Source organism: Artemia sp. Qi Xiang Cuo, chromosome 5, assembly GCF_049724085.1.
Source record: "Artemia sp. Qi Xiang Cuo chromosome 5, ASM4972408v1, whole genome shotgun sequence".
Lineage (NCBI taxonomy): Eukaryota > Metazoa > Arthropoda > Branchiopoda > Anostraca > Artemiidae > Artemia > Artemia sp. Qi Xiang Cuo.
The window spans coordinates 8,735,673-8,752,039 of record NC_142798.1 but is presented as its reverse complement, the minus strand read 5'-3'; positions in this window follow the sequence as shown (position 1 = coordinate 8,752,039).

Genomic DNA, 16,367 nt, shown 5'->3' with positions numbered 1-16,367 from the left:
AAAAATTACATTATCTTTGGGGGAGGGGTGGCTGAGTCTTTTAAACTATGAGGGACACTTAAAAGAATAGAAAGCTATTAGTAGGCAGAGAATTTGAGATAAGAAAATAGTGAAATAATAAGTGAAGCCATATTTTTCTTATAATGCATATGTCATTGGCCCAAAGAAGCCCCTTCCACTTTTAAATAAGTCCCCAATTTTCAAGGAAAGCACAAAATAGACATAGAAATCAACTTATCAAATATTACGCAACAGCAATCATCCTTTTATACACAGGAATTTAAAAAATGTAAAATAGATCGAATACTATAGGGAAAATGCTAGACAATAATTTGTCTGTAGCCCAGGCTTGCATGTGACCCTATTATTGGGGGGGGGCACATAATGTTCCTTTTTTTACCTTTTAGAAAAAATTTATATATGCCTGAAGATGCACTGCAATTAAAAGCAAAAAGAGTTGTATTTAAAGCTTAAAAAATAGTAATATTCCTGTAGGGCCAAAAGGTGTATCAAATCCTTGCCAATAATTTGAAACCCAGATCACAATTTACATCATTCAAATAGCTATAAAAACAAGATTTTTTGTCTATACTTAGGATGGTAAATAAGTGTTTAATTGCCCCCCACCTCTCTTCCTTATACACAAATTCCATGTCCTAAAATATATATTACAGATTAATTTTTCAGAAAATGTCCCCTCTATCAAATAACTTTGAATTATGTAATGCTTCATTTGCCTCTCCCCTTTTGCTGGAGATTAAAGACTTAATCACATATGTTTTCGTTTAGATCCCAAAGAGAGACGGTTCTATTTTGATGGTTTTAAACGTATGATGGAAAAACGACACTTTTTGGCTAAAATAATAATTCTTTTTGAAAGAATTAATTGGTAATGAATTGGAGGATTTACAGAGTAAAAAGGTTATATTTTATGCTTTAAAATGAGTAAAAACAATGCCTAGTTGGAAAGATTTTTTGGGGGGGAAGGTATGAGGAAAAACTCAGTGATAGAAAAAATTCTAATAGAGAAAGGCACTTACTTCAGTGTAGGAGCTATCCATTATTTTTATACTTGTTTTCTCGTTGAGTACTTATAAGAGACTGATGCTGTTTTGTCCTTATCCTGCCTATATATAGCGTACTTTGAAAAGGAACGTCCTCTATGTTTATGCCTAGAAATACATCTTGGGGGACTCTACCACCTCGGGAGCTATGTTTGGACATGTATAGAGGAAAAACATCTGGGGTGGTATGTTTTTGCCTAGGAAAACATCGCGGGGACTTCGACCACCTAGGAACGTGTCTAGACATGATTTGACTATAAACAAGACGTCTGTTTAAAACGGGGTTGTGTCATAGAAAAACAAAGAGTGTGGGTCATATGATGATACATGCGCTAGAAATCTTGCCTAGAAGCAGGGCAAGAGGGGTTAGGAGCTTCACATATTATCCAGTCCACATTCCAAGTAATTGAAACATCTGAGAAACGTGTCTGGGCTTGTCATAGAAAAACAAAGGGTGTGTGTCACATTACATCAGAGGGCTTGTCATAGAAAACAAAGGAGCTTGTCACAGGAATATATGGGTTTGTGTCCTAGAAAAACAAAGAGGTGCGTACAGTGACGTCAGAGGGCTACGGTAGAAGTACCATGAACCTATCTAAAGCGCGAGGGTGTGTCGGGTGACGTAACAGGGTGAAAATCTTGTATAGAAACAGGTGCGAGGGCTTAGGAGCTCTACTTATCTGACTTAGAGAAATTCCCTGTGTTAATTTCCCTTTCTGTCTGCTTAAACCTTAAATGCCCCCCACTACTAATAGATATCTCAAAATTTCCATTAGATAAATTTCGGGACAATATGACGTTTGTATGTGTGTGTTTGGGGGGATAGCTGCCATCCAATCTCTTTGACTCTTAAAAAGAATACTAGAGTGTCTCACTACCAATCCAATGAGCCCCCTCCGAAGTTTATATGACTATACTTTCTATGAGAACCTTATATGTCCCCAAGGGATAACTTACAACCCATACCCTGGGGGCTGGAGGTTTTGTTAACCTCTAAGACATAATTTCAAGACCGTTCTGATATGCTGAATAAAATGGCTATCTCAAAATTTTGATTGGAAGTGTTTGGGAAAATTATAGGCGTGGGGGGGGGGGGTATTTGCCCTTTGATCACTTTCCGCTAATAAAAAATACACTAGTCCTCTGAATTTCCAATCAAAAAAGCCCCTTTGAAGTTTCTACAACAAAACTTTCTATAAGACCCTTATATGCCCCAAGGGAACAACTTATGACCCTTGTCCCGAGGGTTATTGAGGAGGATTGTAATCTTCAAGGACGTAATTTCCAGACCTTTCAACTAGGTTGAACATAATGACCATATCAAAATTTTGATCGGAAATGTTTTGGGAAATAAATAGCGTGAAGGGATTCTCCCTCCGATTACTTTTGACTATTGAAAAGGGCAATAGCCCTTTCAATTTCCAATCCAATGAGCCATTTTTAAAATTTTTACAACTCTTTCTATAAAAAGATTATATGCCCCTAGGGCATAACTTAAAATTTTTGCCCTGAGGGATCTAGAGATTTTCATCCACAAAGACATAGTTTCCAGAATTTTCAACTACGTTGAACAAAATGGCTATCTCAAAATTTTCATTGGATGCGTTTGGGGAAAAGGTGGGCGTGAGAGGGGGTTTAGTTGCTCTCCATTCACTTTCGACTATAAAAAGGGCACTAGCCCTTTCAATTTCCAATCAAATGAGCCCTTTTTGAAGTTTTTACTACAAAATTTTCTATAAAACCTTTTATTCCACAAAGGCATAAATTAAAACCCTTGCCTTGAGGGCTCTGGGGGGAGTGTCATTCCCAAAGACGTTATTTCCAAAACTTTCAACTACGTTGAATAAAAGGGCTATCTGAAAATTTTGATTGGATCTGTTTGGGGAAAAGGTGAGCATGAGAGGCGGGTTAGTTGCTCTCCATTCACTTTCGACTATTAAAAAAGGCACTAGCCCTTTCAATTTCCAATCAAATGAGCCGTTTTTGAAGTTTCTATGAGAAAACTTTATATAAAACCTTTTATTCCCCCAAGGCATAACCTTCCCTGACCTGACCTACATCCTTGACCTCCAATCCTTGACCGGCGGGGTGGGGGGGGGGTCATCCTCAGAGAGCTAATTTCTAGAACGTTGAGCTACATTGAATACAATGAATAGCTGAAAAATTTTACTGGATGTGTTTGGAGACAAGGTGGGCGTGAGAGGGATTAGTTACCCTCCAATCACTTTTGACTATTAAAAAATGCACTAGCCCTTTCAATTTCGAATTGAATGAACCCCTTTTGAAGTTTCTACGACAACAGTATCTGTAAAAACCTTATATGCCCCCAGGGCATAACTTATAAGTGAGACTGTTAGCGTGAGACTGTTAGCAACTGTTAGTTGCCCTCCAATCACTTTCGACCACCCTGGATGCCTTGGGGGGTTTGTCATCCTCAAATACATAATTTCCAGAACTTTCAACTACGTTAAACAAAATGGCCATCTCTTAAGTTTGACTAAATGTGTTTGGGGAAAAGGTGGCTGCGAGAGGGGGGTTAGTTGCTCTCCATTCACTTTCGACTATTAAAAAGGGCACTAGCCCTTTCAATTTCCAATCACATGAGCCCTTTTTGAAGTTTCTACGACAAAACTTTCTACAAGATCTTTCATTCTCCCATGGCATAACTTTTAACCCTTGCCCTGAGGGCTCTGAGGGGGAGGGTTGTCATCCTCAAAGACACTATTTCCAAAAATTTCAACTACGTAGAACAAAATGAATACCTCAAAATTTTGATTCGATGTGTTTGGGGAAATGGTTGGCGTGAGAGGGGAGTCAGTTGCCCTTTGGCCTTCAATTACTTTTAACTATTATAAAGGGCTTTAGCCCTTTCAATTTCCAATTGAATATACCCTTTTTGAAGTTTCTACAACATCGCTTTCTATAAGAACCTTATATGCCCTCAGGGCATAACTGACAACCCTTGCCCTGAGGGCTGTTGGGGGGGGGGGGGTATCCTCAAAGACCTACTTTCCGGATCTTTCAACTACGTTAAAAAGTGTGGTATTTAAAAATTTTGATTGTATGTGATTGGGGAAATGGTGAGCGTAAGAGGAGGTTAGTTGCCCTTCAATCACTTTCGACTATTAAAAAGGGCACTAGTCCTTTGAATTTCCAATCGAATGAGCCCTTTTTCAAATTTCTACGACAACGTTTTCTATAAAAACCTTATATGCCCCCATTGCATTACTTACAATCCTTGTGGTGAGGGCTGCTGAGGGGGTGGGGGTGTTGTCATCCTTAAAGACCTAATTTCCGGAACTTTCAACTCCGTTGAACAAAATGGATATTTAAAAATTTTGATTGGATATATTTTGGGAAAAGTTGGGCGTGAGACTGTTAGCAACTGTTAGTTGCCCTCCAATCACTTTCGACCAAAAAAAGGGCACTAGCCCTTTTAATTTCCAATCACATGAGCCCTGTTTGAAGTTTCTACGGCAAAACTTTCTATAAAACCTTTTACTTTCCCAGGGCATAACTTACAACACTTGCCTTGAGGGCTCTAACGGGGTGGGTTCTCATTCTCAAAGACATTAGAAAAAACAAGATTTAGTATAATGCATTATTGGAAAATAGCGCTCCCTTCTACAGAAGAAAACAATATTTAGTGTATATATTAGTGCCCCCTTCTAGGGGCATTAGTTTTTTTTTGTTATAAGACCCCCTCCAGATTATTCAAACATGGTTTTTTTGTATAGGGGTGTATAGGGTTTTTTTGTATAGACCTCCACTGCCCAGGTCTGGTATTTTCTCATTGCCAAAAATAATTTATTATTCGTCTAAGAGGTGGTAAAATCAAAGAAATTGAAGTTCAGGCCCGCATTTAAGAATGCAGGGTTTATTTAAATGGCTTTAAAATTCCGCCATTCCGCCCTCAAAATAGCAACCAAGGGTAAGTATGTAGACCCCTTGTTCATGATAGCTTAACGAGAATTTTAGGAGAGCTATGTGAAATTTATATGACTAAGGAAATAAAGAAAAAAGGCCAGACAGATTTTTAGTCTTTAGCCTAGGGTTACATCTGCCCTTATTAAGAGGGAGGGGCGTAACATAATGTTCCTGTTTTTCCAATTATAGTTACCATTTAGAAAAATATTCTTACCCACGCTCCTGCATCTATTTTAAAAATAACACGCTTTTTTACATAACTATTTCACGCAAACAATCTAAGCCCGACTGTATAGAGGTGTCAATTTACATCATAAAGGAAGTATTTGATTTTAACGCAAAATGACCTTTTTGCTGAATTACAACAGAAAGTAACATCCTCGTTCACAATTAGCTATCAGGAGGCTGGTTTTGGTAATGCACAATAATTCAGAGGATTAAACCGCAATAGCTGGCTTAAACACATCTGTCCGTGTGGCAATAAAGTGGCTGTTTTTTAATTACCAATTTTGTTACAAATATTTTCTTTTGTACTTAATATTTAAAATAAACGTTAAAATTATAGTTAAATTTTGAACTGACGAGCTTTCAGCAATTAATATCATTATACATCAAATATTAAGTTTAATTTATTAGTTCTTTCTAAAATTGTTCAAGACGATTATAGTTTCACTACAAACAAGAATTTGGATACTGCCCCCTCCCTTAACTGTAAATAAAAACCAAAAGCCTACTGCGTCATTGACGCTTCTCTGAAAACGAATTATGTTACAGATACTTTCTTTTCCAGTTCTTACAGCATTGAAAATAAAGATAAGATTAGAGTGAAATAAATTATTCAACTAATACATCTTCCACAACTACATTGAACAAAATTGCTATCTCAAAATTTTTATTCTATGTAATTGTAGAAATGGCACGCGTGAGAGGGGGATTAGTTGTCCTCCAATCATTTTTGACTATTAAAAAGAGCACTAGGCCTTTCAATTTCCAACTGAATAAGCCTTTTTTTAAGTTTCTACGACAGTGCTTTCTTTTAAAACCTTATATGCCCAAAGGGCAAAACTTGCAACCCTTGCCCTGAGGGCTGTGGGGAGAGTGTCGTCCTCAAAGACATAATTTCGGGACTTTTCAACTAGGTTGAACAAAATGAAAATCTCAAAATTTTAAATGGATGTGTTTGGGGAAATGGTGGGCTTGAGAAGGGGTTTACTTGCCCTCAAATCACTTTCGACTATTAAAAAGGGCACTGGCCTTTTCAATTTCCAATCAAATGATTCCTTTTTGAAGTTTCTACGACAATGCTTTCTATGAAAAAAACCTTATATGCCCCCAAGACATAACTTCCAACCCTTGCTCTGAAGGCTCTGGGGGGAATATCATTCTCAAAAACATAATTTCCGGACTTTTTAACTATTTCGAACAAAATTAGTATCTCAAAATTTTGATTGGATATGTTTGGGGAAATGGAGGGTGTGAGAGGGGTTTCGGTTATCATCCAATCATCTCCGACTATTAAAAAGGGCACAAACCCTTCTAATTTCCAATCGAATGAGCTCTTTTGAAGTTTCTACACCATTGCGATCTATAAAAACCTTATATACTCCCAGGGCATAACTTACAACCCTTGCCCTGACGGCTGGATTTTGGGAGGGTTGTCATCCTCAAAGACATAATTTCCAGAACTTTCAACTACGTTGAACAAAATTGCTATCTGAAAATTTTGATTGGATGTGTTTGGGGAAGTGGTGTGCTTGAGAAGGGGTTTACTTGCCCTCAAATCACTTTCGACTATTAAAAAGGGCACTGGCCCTTTCAATTTCCAATCGAATGAGCCCTTTTTAAAGTTTCTACTACAACTCTTTCTTTAAAAAAAAACAACCTTATATGCCCCCAAGACATAACCCCCAACCCTTGCCTTGAGGGCTGTGGGGGGGGGGCTATCATTCTCAAAAACATAATTTCCGGACTTTTCAACTATTTCGAACAAAATGTGTATCTCAAAATTTTGATTGGATGTGTTTTGGGAAATGGAGGGTGTAGGAGGGGTGTTGGTTATCCTCCAATCACCTCCGACTGTTAAAAAGGGCACAAACCCTTCTAATTTCCAATCTAATGATCCCTTTTGAAGTTTCTACAACATCACTATCTATAAAAACCTTATATGCTCCCAGGGCATAACTTACAACCCTTGCCCTTAGGGTTCTGAGGAGCTTATTAACCTCAAAGACTTAATTTCTAAAACCTTTAACTATGTTGAATGAAATTGCTATCCAAAAATTTTGATTGGATGTTTTTGGGGAAAAGGTCGGCGTGACTTAGAACAAAATGGCCTTTCTCAGCCACTTTGAACAAAATGGCTATCTCAAAGTTTTGATTAGAAGTGTATAGATAAATGTTGGGCGTGAAAGGGGTGTTATTTGCCTTCCAATACCTTTTGACTTTTAAAAGGCCACAAGCCATTTTAATTTCCAATCAAATCATCCCTTTTTAAGTTTCTACGACAAAGCTTTCTATAAAAACCTTATGTGCCCCCAGGCATATCTTACAACCCTTGTCCTGAGTAGTGGAGGTAGTAGTCGCTGTGGAAATAGAATGAGTATTAGTTGTATTGAAAATAGAAGCTACAATATTAGCAATGGTAGTAGTAGCAGTACTAGCATTCAAGTCCCTTCATAAGGTTTATGGCATCCTGGGCAGAATTAACTATGGCACCCATACCCCACCTCCCGAATGAAAGACAAAAAAGACTCTCCGAGGCCTCACCACGTCATCCCTCAGACACCCCCTGGCAGTCCACTGTTTGCACCGTTGCCCCCACCGTCTTGAATTTAAAATGCCCACCCCCACCCTGTCCCCATTCGCGAATCTGAATGCAATTTGAAACCCTATGAATTTAAATGGTCTTTGCGCCTTTGGCTTAAGCCGGAACGTTATAACGTTCGATGATGAAAGCACTTTTCAGGTGACTTTTAGAATTTCCGCGGGAAAATTTTAAGAGATTCCCCTTAACATGATCTTTCCAGAAGGAACAAAATTTCTAGAAATATTGCACAATGTTGTCAACCCCCTTTACTTTAGAAAATATGACCGATAATAACTAGATACAAACAATTAGAAAAAAATCAAGAGGTATCCCAGTCATGTAGAAAAATATCACAAATCTTTGAGCTGTCATTGGAGTAAACTTAAAAGTTTAAATTTAAAATCGAGCTCGTTATTGATTGGAGAAACTTTTACTTGGTGTTTTTCTTCTTTTTTTTACTTTTTATGGATCAGCCATGTTTACGAAAAGTGAATCCCAAGTTTCAATGACATAGAGATAAAAACAAAAAATAACTATTTTACAAAGTTCAGTTTACACACTTAATTCCAGTGCATATAATGTTAATTGCAACATAAATTTTAAAATGTAAATTGTGTCTGAATCGAAAATAATTTCTCTCTACACAGAAATTCAAGTTCTTATCTAAACAAAGTGTGGAATGTTTTTTGTTACCACGACATAATCATATATGTTTATTTGTTTTTATTCCCATGGTTGATCGTTTGGACCAAATGGCCCTGGTAAATCGAGAGACAGCTCATTCGAATTGAATTCAAAAGTTCTAGTGCCCTTTTGAAGCAACCAAAAAGGTGGGAGAGCAACAATCATCCGTCCTAAGCCTTAATATTTCAGAGACGTTTGATCAAGTATTTAAGATAGCCATGCGATTCACAATTTTTAAAATGTTCCATAACTAAATATTTTGACCCAGGTTCCCCACAGTCCGTTGTTACATTAATGAAAATTATATAATTTCTCTATTTTTCACTAATATTGTTTGACACAAAAACATTCTTATTTAATTTCCTAATGCAATCTGGCAATGATATATTCACTAACCCGATACTATATACTAAAGCGGTATTCACATGCGTGTCTAGCTAGAATCTCATGTCTAGACACGTGCCGGGCTAGAAAATCAATGTCTAGGAAATTATCGTTCATAAGAAGAATTCAGTGATTAGCTAAAACTACAAATTTAGTTTCAAATAGATTACAGTTGTCATTTATAGCTAATCAAGAGAGCTTTTGCGGGCAAAACTTTCCAAATTGTCATCCTTATTTTTACTGTCACAAGATAATGGATGAGACAAGCCAAACTATTGCTTTAGTGTGCTTCACTATTACTTCTGGTGTTGTATATTTGCCTCAAATGAAAAAAAAATTAGTGAGAGAACAAAATTATATTTCAGTTTAAAAATGTTAACATAGATGATGAAAATAGTGGAACTTGATACATTCTGATTGGCTGTGATTGAAAATCCTAGACTTTGAGTTCTAGAGTCTAGAACTGGTTGCTTAGCTGTAACATGTCTTGCCAAACACAAAATTTTACTGGTGAACGGTAGTTGTCTAGGCTTTGATATCTGGCCAGACATATGTCTAGACTTGGGATTTTAGCTAGACACCTATGTGAACGCTGATTAACCGATTTACAAAAAAAAACGTTTGCCTTTCATTTGAGCTTGTTGGCATTGAAAGATTTTTCCTTGCTGACTTGGGATTGACAAGTCATCGTTTCAGAGGCAGTGCAAGACTGCTTCACACTTAAAGAGTAATATGGGCATAATGTATTATTATTCTTTCATTTATTTATTTTCATTAAGGCACTTTTTACGAAACTCAGTCTGAAGAACTACATAGGGAGCTCATCCAATAGAAAATGGTAATTTTTAGTGCTCTTTTAAAGATTCAAAAGTGATTGAAGAGCGGCTAGCCCCATTTCACGCACCTTTCTCCTCACAAAACTCAGATTAATATCTTTTTCAGTATAGTTGAAAGGTTAAAAACTTAAAAATCTTTGAATGACAACCCCTCAAAGCCCTTGGAGTAAGGACCATAGTGTAAAAAATTTGCCCATTGTTTTTATACAGCATTTGCTATTGAAAATTGAGGTATTTCAAACGCTTTATGCCCAAACTGGAAGATACATTCAGGAGAAGCTTTCAGGGAATGTTGACGTGAGTTTTGAACCAGATCAAATCACAGTTTTTGCTTGTGGTGTATCTGTGAAATAAGGGTATGTATTTGTGAAAAGGATGTTTTTGTAACATGACTTAGAGTATTATTTTGGAAGTTCCAATGAATGATGCAGGAGTTGATCAATGGACTAAAAGGCAAAATGTGTGCGGTACTACTAGTACCACTACTGCTTCTGCTGCTACTACTAATACTGTTACAAAAATAACTACCACATCTCCAACCGTAACCACTGCATCTACTGCTATAACAGCCGCATTTTTAAGTTGAATACTACTAAGACTAAGGATTCTAAGTTTCATAATTGCAAAAAATGTTAAAGTTAATTTAAGCTATATTAAATCACACTACGTTCATGCCTGTTTTAGACAGGGTATATAAGCAATATCATATGAATGGCGTAGTGTACTAAGGTGAATCATCCAGAGAATCATGAGAGGGGTATTAAACTGACCAAAAGGCAATATTTTCATGTTACTAGTACTGATAGTATACTAATGCAACTGCTCCTATTCAATTTTCAAGGCTACTACTACTGCCAAGAAAAAAGGTAAGAAAATCAAAATGTCAGGGAATATTGAGGGAAGTTTAACTAATTCAAAACAAAATCTAGACATGCTATTTCCAAAATTGAATATATTAGGAATGGACTATATTATTTAGTTGAAACTTCCATGGAGTGTTAAAGGATATGATTAACAGACGAAATTTCAATAATTGCACGCTCCTATTATTATTATTATTACTACTACGATTACCGCTACTACTATAGTATTTTTATTCTAACTACTGCTAAGGATAAAGGTATTAAAGTGAAAATCTTATTAGACATTCAAGGGATGTTGACCTGAACTAAAACACGTTATATGAATGCAGGTTGCCCAACTTATATCTTAGAAAAGGCTTTATCATCATCTAGTAGTGTCCAGGGTTAATTTAAAGCTGAAATTTTGGAAGGGTAACTACATCCCGGGAAGCTATAATGTTGGTAAATTTCATGATGAGAACTTGAGAGAAACCCTCCAGGAACAGTTAAATACTAAATTTGAGAGTTTAGAATTTTAAAATCTGGAAGACGGTTTGAATAATTTTTGAAAAAAAAAATTGTGAAGTTGCTGATGGTGTTTTAGGGAATAAAGTTAAGACTGCAGCTAGGATTATTCGTGAAAAAGGTTTATGTTTTATAGAGAGGAGAAGGCAGTTGTACAAAAATTATCTGAGTGAATAGATTATATGAAAATAAAAGGAATAGAACGAAAGTGGAGAAAGCGTTAAAATCTGAACTAAGGAGGTGCGAAGGGGGGGGGCCATGGATAAGATTGCCAAGGATTTGGAAGATGCAGCTATACGACATAATAGTAAACTATTTTACTGGCGTGTTTATAAATTGAGAGGGAGTAGTCAATTCGAACTTGTCCTAGTTGAATTTAGTAGCGGGGCCACATTTAGTGATAAGGAAAGAGCTAAAGAGAGATCAACTGAACATTTTGAGAATATGGTAAACAGAGATACAGTTATAGGAAAAGATACAGAGGAAAGTGAAAAAGTTTGTGATACCTTGGATGTGAAGGAAGATTTGTTTTGTGAGGAAGAATTAGCGACAGTACTAAAAGGATTAAAAAATAATAAGGCTCCAGGTGCTGATAATGTGGTAAATGAATTTTTCAAATATGGTTGCTCTGAGTTTAGAAATAAGTTACTAAATATTATGAATATCATTTTTGAAAAAAGGGAAGTACCTAATGATTTTGGGAAATTCTTAATTAAATCACTGTATTAGCTAGGTGATAAGAGTGAGTGTCGTAATTATCAAGGCATTAGTATGGTGTATGTAGGTAGCAAATTAATTAGTAATATAATACTTTTTTAGACAAAGAGATGCTGTAGACAAAGTTTTAAGAGAAAAACAGTGCGGTTTAAGAAAAGGTAGAGGATGTGTCAACGAAATTTTAACTCTTAGGTTAATAATTGAGAAGTGCCTTATCTGTCAAACACCTTTGGTTCTCAGTTTTAATGATTGTGAGCAAGCGTTTGATTTTTTGGATAGAAGAGCTTTAGCAAAGGTTTTATCCTTGTATGGTATACCAGACAAATACATTAAAGTGATTAGTGCTATGTACGAGAATAACACTGCTGCAGTTAAGGTAGGAAACGCGGTAAGCTGCTGGTTTTGTATTAAATCAGAAGATAAGAAGGGTTGTGATCTAACCCCCTTTATGTGGATCATTTTGATGGTCTTTGTTTTGAGGAGCACTGGAAAGGTAAAAGGAGGCCACAGAATCAAATAGAGAGGTAAAACTCTCCTAGACTTAAATTAGGCTGATGATTTAAGCATCCTACATGAAATTCATAGCAAAATGAATGAACCTTTAGAGGTTTTACGAGTTCAGGGTGCTAAAATTGGTGTGAAAGTTAATGTTAAGAAGACTTAGTCACTAAGGTTAGGAATAAGTGAAAATGAAAAGGTGACGTTGGGTAACGAAAATATTGATCAGGTGGGCAGCTTCACATACCTTGGTAGTATTATTAGTAAAGACAGTGGGACTAGTGAAGATGTTAAAAGTAGAATAACCAAAGCCCAGGGTGTTTTTTTTCACAGTTAAAAAAGTTCGGTGGAATAGGAAAATAAGCCTGCAAACCAAGATTAGAATATTATAAGGTATAGTGAGACAGTGGTTAAATATGGCTCTGAAGCTTGGGTGCTCGGAAAAGCGGATGAAGATTTGCTTGATATTTTCCAGTGAAATTGCCTAGGAATTGATCTGGGTACCCGGCTGACTGACCATATTTCAAACATTAGGCGTACGAAAAATGTGGTTCAATCCCGCTTTCTAGGGCTATACTAAAAGAAAGGTTGAAATGGCTATGGTACTTTCTATGGATAAAGTATGAAAGATTGCCAAAGATTGTCCTTCTCGGCCAACTGTCTAGGGTTTAGACAGAAATCAGTTCGTCTTTGTCTGGGATCCAAGGATGTCATAAAGAAAGATTTAAAGGAAATGGAAACTTCTGTGGAGGGTGTAAAGAGGGAGGCTTTGAATAGATTGGGATGGAGGAGGAGCGTGCTTAGCTCTGTTGACCTCAGGCGGCTTGGTGCTGCGGTGAGTTGTTAGCAGAAGTAGTAGTAAAACAACAACTTCTACTAAGGCTAAGTGTATTAGAGTGAAACTTCCCGAGGATAATAAGGATAGTCTTGAGCCAAATCAAAACGTACCATGTGCATTCAGGCTCAGGCGGTGTAGAGGATCTGTAATTAATTGTCTCAAGAATAATTTATAGCATTAGGTTGAAAATTCTAAGACGTGTTTAAAGGGATATGGAACAAATCAAAACTGCAGGCAGGCTATCAAAAGAACGTATCAATAATATCTCAAAACTTGTGTAAGGTATTGTGTTGAATCTTTCAGGGCATGTAAAGGGAGTTAACCAACCCCAAACATTTGTTCTAATGAACACCAGCTATCCGTAAGGAAACCTCTGGAAGAACCAGCTACTAGATGGTTCGATTGGTCTTTTTCGCCTATACCAAGCTCCAACTAACGATTTGCACGTCAGAATCTCTTCGGTCCTCAATCAAGATTTACCCTGACTTCGACCTGGCCAATCATAGGTCACCATCCTTAGGGTCACATCATGTGTGCACTAGGTCCATTGCATCCGCAAAGGGATCACGACAACCCTGGGATGTGCCCTCACCAGAGGAGAAGGATCTCCCAACAGCATTGCAAGCAATGCGTTAACTTTTCTTCCGTCATTGGTCTTCTCATCGACCTATGACTCGCACATAAGTCAGACTCCTTGGTCCGTGTTTCATGACGGGTCGGAAGGAAATCCCCTACTCTCTGTTTACCCAGGAGACCCACAAACTCAGTCCCAGAAACAGAAGCCGGGCCAAATGGTTTCCGGGGATCTAGCGTTTTGAAGCCGAATCAACAAAAGCACTGGGTCCTTTGACACCGTTCCAGCTACGTGCGGATTACGAATCCACCCGGGAATGCACGTTCTTTGCAACGTTGATAACGAAAATGACCAGAGAACAGCCAAGGTGGCCCTCAGCGATCATATTGGCACTTGCTACCCGCAACGATGATCCTGAAGATGGCTAGAACTTCGAAATTCCTCCCGTTTTCAACCCCTGGAGGATTTCACGCAATGTTTAACTCTCTCTTTAGATTTCTTTTCAAAATTCCCCCGAGGTACTTGTGTTCTATTGGTCCCACATTCGTATCTAACCTTAGGTGGAGTTTACCACCTGATTAGCGCTGTATTCTCAAGCAACATGACTCTAGAGAAACCTTGGAATGCCGAGGGCTTATCCGTTCTACGGGCCTGATACCTTCTCTGGGCAATCGGGCCACATTCATTAGGACTTTAGACTGGACAAATGACGGTATTACGAGGCTCATAAACACTGCATTGATCGAAATTGCCTCCCGAAGGATTCAACTGACCCTTAGTGCTGGGGTTTCCCTCTTCGCTTGCCACTACTAAGGGAATCCCTGTTAATTTCTTTTTTTCGACTGACTATTATGCTTAATTCAAGTGGGTCGTCTTGCCTGAGCTGAGGCCGGGGGGCTCTTATAAACTGACAGGGTCATTTGTTTTTCAAATCAATCACCAAAGTCACCTGGTCCCCACTAACCCTGTAGTGCCAGCATGCCCCTTGGCATCAACAGTTCAACATCAAATAAACCAATTTCCTGCTACCAAAATTATAGTAGTTTATTCCTGTGCCAATGGCTGTTAGTTAAAGCGTTTTAGTTGAGAAGAATATTGATTCATCCTCATTATGGCTTATACTGTGCAAATCATAATAATAATATTCCTCTCGTTCCGCCAAAAAAATATCAATTACCATTATCCAATTGGATGACAAGTAAAAGGGTGATCCACAAGAGGCATAGCCCTGGGCTTTTTATACTTGATGAGAACAATTACACTCTTTGTACCATTGACTCCTTGCAGGGTTGCCACCGGTGACAATTTAGTGTCACTTTTGACACTTTCTTTTTAAATGGCACTTTTTGGGACACCTGACACTATTAGGACACTTTTTAGCAAAAGTGGCACATTTTTTTGCTAAGTAGCACTATTTTACAAAAAGAATTTTTTCAGACAAAAACCCGAAAGGAACTGTCAATGTACATATGCATCGATATCCTTTTTCTGTCAGTTGAGATTCTTATCTTAACTCCGCGCGCGGCAATTATTGGATGCAAGAATCTTTCTGTGCGGTGAAAAACGTAAACGTGTTTTCCTCTATCTGAGTGTAAGAAAATTTTATATTCTTATTCTTATCACTGATAAGCGAAGATCACCCAGTGATCTTCGGTACGAAATACTGGGCAATGAAGAGGACAGAGACAGACATTTAATTGCAATGTAGTGGAGAAGTCTTCAATTGTTTTCAGTTGTTTAATTCAACTATTTTGTTTTGTTGCAATAATTTGTAGGCTCATAGACGATAAGTCAGTCAAGCAGTTTCAAATTCTTGAGTGGGTCCGAAATCAATTTTTATGTTTTATTAGTTGAGTGTTGACTACAATTCAAAGAAGAAAAGAGCAAGAAAAGCCAAGAGTGAATTTTTGCCCCCCTTAGTTAATAGCTGTAGCTATGTTAATCAGTCACTGGGCCAGTGTCTGCTTAACTTTAAGCGTCTTTTCATCAATTTCCGTGACTGCAGCTCTTGAAGCAGCTCTTGAAGCCCGGTGACTGAAAACCCGGTGACATTACACAGCGACTCAACTGTAATGGAATCAAAATTCAAAGCCTCAAATCCTCCAAACTAAAGTTAGCCTTGTAAAATAAAATCACCCAAAATATGAACCTAAAAATTCAAGTAACCCACAGATCGGGTGAGGCTTAAGCGTCCAGTTTAAAAAGTAGCAAAATAAATGTATCTTAATCGGACAAACTTTGCAAAAATATTTCCCCCCAGAAAGTGTAATAGCAATAAATAAATCCGCCTCTGTGTCGCCAAAACATGCAATAAATATCAGTGTGACCAAAAGTTACATGACAGGCGACCAACAATGTAGTTTAAATTTTAAGAGCTTGAATTCCCAAACTATCAAGAGAAGGTAGAATTTCTCATACAAAAAAATAGTCACTAGAGGTACAAAGTATTTTCGTGTAATCTAGTTGCATTTTTCTGAAAACTCATTTTAGGATTATGTATTCCAATGAAACTAAGTTGTATTGTCCCTTAACAAGTGTCACCGTGATAAATTATAAGCCATCTGAAAACTAAGTGACATGCCGTTACCAATAAAATTACAAAAGTAACACTTTGTTTTGTCAAGAAAAATTAAAAAGCGATTTCGTTTGGCTATAAATCGTATATAAGTTAA